General features: G+C 46.5%; 1 non-coding gene across 1 annotated transcript; it reads right to left on the reverse strand.

Moving 5' to 3' along the window:
* Positions 1-735: 735 nt before the first annotated feature.
* Positions 736-842, reverse strand: LOC114210378 (U6 spliceosomal RNA). The gene has a single exon (XR_003609518.1). It is a non-coding gene; the product is annotated as a U6 spliceosomal RNA (small nuclear RNA).
* Between the last annotated feature and the right edge of the window lie 3,385 nt (positions 843-4,227).

Genomic DNA, 4,227 nt, shown 5'->3' on the forward strand with positions numbered 1-4,227 from the left:
ACTGCATGGGATTATGGGATGTGTTTCTCTTGGGGAGGAATAACTGTGGGAGAAAGATAAAACAGGTATTCGACGACCAGAAGGATAGAATATGGCAAAGACAATAATACTATGTATTCTCCAAATCCCATTTTTCATCTCCTCCTAGACTCACAGCTGAGTTCTATTTCCCAGTCTCTCTGCAGTTGGTGGGGCAATGTGAGTTCTGGCTAAGGGAACATGGGTAGAAGTGTCCAGAGCACCTCCAGGTCTGGCCCCTGGAAAGTCTTCTGAGCCATTCTTCTTGCACTCTCTCTGTTTCCTCTCTAGCTGTCCATATGCTGTGTATCCGGTGAAGGGCTCAGAGGCCCAGATAATTGCCAGTCTTCTAGAGGGAAGCAGCCTGGGTCCCTGCAAGCATCGTGCACATGCATGTGCACACATGCACACGCGTTCACACACACACTGGACTACCAAGTAAGATAGAAAAAAGTTTTTTTCTTTTTTAAAATTTTTATTTAAAATCAATTAATCAATTAACATATAGTGTATTAGTTTCAGAGGTAGAGCTTAGTGATTCATCAGTTGCCTATAATACCCAGTGCTCATTACATCAAGTGCCCTCCTTTATGCCCATCACCCAGTGGGTGATCCCCCCACCCACCTCCCCTCCAGCAACCCTCAGTTTGTTTCCTAGAGTTAAGAGTCTCTTATGGTTTGTTTACCTCTCTGATTTCGTCTTATTTTCTTTTTCCCTACCTCTCCCTATGTTTCATGAATTTGCATGTCATCCTTGTGCAGGGGCCATGCTAATCTTCTCTGTATCTTTCCAATTTTAGTATATGTGTTGCCGAAGAGAGCACTAGAAATAAGTTTTTATTTGGAGACCTTTGTTATAGCAGTTACCTGCCATTACTGAAACAATTTAACTCCTCTGCTCTGAACTGCAATTTTACTGAAAGTTGGTGCCAAACTACTTCACAATTATATGCAGGCAAAATTTTGGTTATAGCAGTCCACGTTTACAATTTTCTGACAACCACCCCGTGATATTAGTTCTGGTATTTAAAACCAGAAGAATATAAAACCATATCTCCCAGGAGGGCTTTTGTCTTGGCCTGACACCACATCCCTCCTTTAGTGGTTAAGGGCATAGGCTCAAATTATTTAATTTTGTTCTCAGATCAGCCATGTAAGAACTGTGTTTTTATCAACAGTTTGCTATATTTGAGAAAGTCAAGGCCCTAGGAGGCCTGGAGACTTGCCCACAGTCATACATCTGATAACTTTGGAGCCAGTATTTGTATCCAGCTCTTCTGACTTCAAATCCAGTGGTCTCTCCTTCATATCACAATGCAAAGGGAGAAGAAAGCCCATCTGTGGCCTTGGGATTCTCTCTGTCTGCAAGTTTCATTGCTATCTGACTTCAAATATTGAAAATAACAGACAAGACAGGCAAACATCACCCTTCTTCCCCGTTCTAACAAGACTCTTCCCAGACACAGATGATTCCATTCCCAGCTGGAAATGCTTTCCTGGAGCAGGAATTGGAATTTCCCACGAGAACACATGCCCCTACCTGATCCTCCTATGTGGAGAATCTACAGGGCTCTTCCCATCTCTGTTAGATCAAGGAGAGGCACCACTACAACATCCCCTGGGGAGGAACCTTCAAACTGCAGTAGTCTGGACCCCATCTGCTTTGGGGGGTTAATATATACCTAAACCTCCAGTCACTAAGCCAATGAGCCAACTGTTAAAATTGTCTTTCCCAGTTCCTGATCCAATAGAACCTATCTGTCCTGTGATGACACTAGAAATACCACGATGGGGGGAACAGGATTCTCAGGGAAGCCCAGCTACAGATCCCATGAGCTCTAGTGTTCATCAGCAGGCCTTCTCAGCGGCCCTAATACCGCAAATACATGCAGCATCCCTCATCTGGGTACAGGGGAAACCACACATGTGCCTTCTAAAACTGGGATGGATGCCAGAAGCTGGATAAAGCATCGTTCCAACAAAAAGCACTTTTACACATGCCAGCAGCCTGGGGTTGGATCTCAGAGGCCAGACAACCAATGAGCTTTTGCCTCCATGAAGTAATGCTTCTAATAGGGAATCTTACTGGCTGAAGGACTTGTCACTCACTCACCAAAGTTTACAGGGATGAAATCTGTGGCATCCAGGCTTTTCTCCCATAGTGAGAGGATCAGTGAAGCTCTGGTTGAACTCTGTTGCTGGTTTTCTCTCCTACCATTCACTTCTGAAATTGTGAGTTTCTTGGGCTTTTGCGCTTTAATTTCATTGACATAAAAAGCCCTTTGGTTAATAGACTTTCCAAAGCTGTAAATATTTTCTGGACATTAGTGCTCCATATTTTTCAGAGTCCTGCTATTATTTTTATCACTTCCACTTTATCCATGGAAACAGAAAGCTGGGAGCAGAAAAACTCCCCGATTGCACTGATTCTAGGCGTGAGGACTGTTGGCCCCGGGATACAGATTTTAACAACAGAAAGGAGCCATAAGTCTGAGTGCGGCAGTGTTTTCTGGGCTGTCAATCCAGCCACTCCCACCTACACATGTCCCATTTCTCACTGTGCATTAACTCGGCCGCCTGCTGCCTCACCCAGGCCTGTGCTAGCCAGGGGCCTGTGTGCTGTGCACTGTCATAGGAGACTGGGCCGCCTGAGCTGGTCTCCAATCCCAGAGGCTGTGTGACCTTGAGTGAGTCCCTATGCCACTGTGAGCTTCAGCTTCCACACTGTAAAGTGAGCCTCCCAATGTCTCCCTGGTAAAGTGGTTGTCAGGATCAGAGAAGGGCATGCCCAGGAGTCCCTGGCACAAACTGCTGCCCAGAAAACAGTAGACTGGCTTCCAATGATGTCTGTCCCAGGCAATGTGCTTCAGGAGGGCTGGGAGTTCACCTAGTCAGTGACAGGGAATCGGGGAGCATCCACGGAAGGCAGGGACGAGGCAACTTCCTGGTGCTGACCAGGGTCAGGTGCCTGAGGTAGCCTCACGCAGAGTGAAGACTGCTTTTCCAAGAACATAGGCTCAGCATTGTCCACGTAAAACTCCAGTGTCCCTCAAACAGAGGAGCCCCGCCAGCATGACAGTCACATTTTCCACAAAGGTTGTGTGTGGAACAAACTGGTTCCCACCCAGGAATGTGCCAACAGGAACTTCACTGAGCCAGATGGCCTTGGGCACTTGAGACATCTCCCTGGCACATAAAGGGGATGCCTATGCTTTGAGAAAAGTGGGAAAGAAGTAAAGGGAGAAATGTTCTTGGTCTCTTAGGACCAAAAATTACCCGTCTTCAGTTTAGTGTGGTTTCAGATCTAGACATTCAAAAACATCAGGCAGATGGGGGTTGGTTGTATATCTTCCCTACAATATGAGGACAAATGAAGGCAACAGTCTCAAGAGAAGTAGTGTGTGAGCCAGACAAGCTCCAGTCAAGGCCTCTGGGGAGAGACAGAGACCAGTGGCTGGAGGCACATGTCCAGAGGGTGGGGAAAGGGACTTGAGATCAAAAACTGGAGTTCTTAGCCCACCTCCATTCTTATCCTTCTGCCCCCCCACACACACACCCCCTACCCAGCCACCGAGATAGCTGCCCTGTCAGTCCTGTACCAGCTCATGCAAGGGAACAAAAAAATGCCATGATCACAGAATCGCCTCAGGAACAGAAAACCCTACCAGCTTTTTGCCCAGGATGAAGTAGGAATTCAGTAGAGTTCAGCTCTGGCCTCTCCCCATGCCACCATCAGTGAGCTTGCAAATACTACAGTACCGCACCTTGGGGGATACAAACCATTAAGGATGAAGCCATGGCATGTCACGTTTGGCATCAGAAGCTCATCTGAAATTTCCAAGATGTTCTCTTTAATACAGTCATCTGGATGATACGGAGGCGCTTTGATAACTACCCTGAGTGATAAAATTAGTCATGCTACACTGCAAGGCTGTTTCCAATTTACAACGCTGCTTACACCCGAGCTTTCTCAACATTTGGCATATGCATATTTTAGTGCCTTCTGCCTTTAACACTGTGTCTCTCACAGGCTTACTACTTGGGAGGCTTAATTTCTTGCTCAGAAGAGACACAAAGACACAGGATCGGGAGCTCTCCTCCAGCATAGAAGCCACAGCTTACTCCCTGCCACTCTGAGCATGCAAGTTCTGCAATGGTCACCACCTTGAGCAATGAATTTTTTTTCTTTCACAAATGGGGACTCTGATA

This window comes from Eumetopias jubatus, unplaced genomic scaffold (genome assembly GCF_037043125.1).
Source record: "Eumetopias jubatus isolate StellerSeaLion01/CBP00866 unplaced genomic scaffold, mEumJub1_p1.0 scaffold_17, whole genome shotgun sequence".
Lineage (NCBI taxonomy): Eukaryota > Metazoa > Chordata > Mammalia > Carnivora > Otariidae > Eumetopias > Eumetopias jubatus.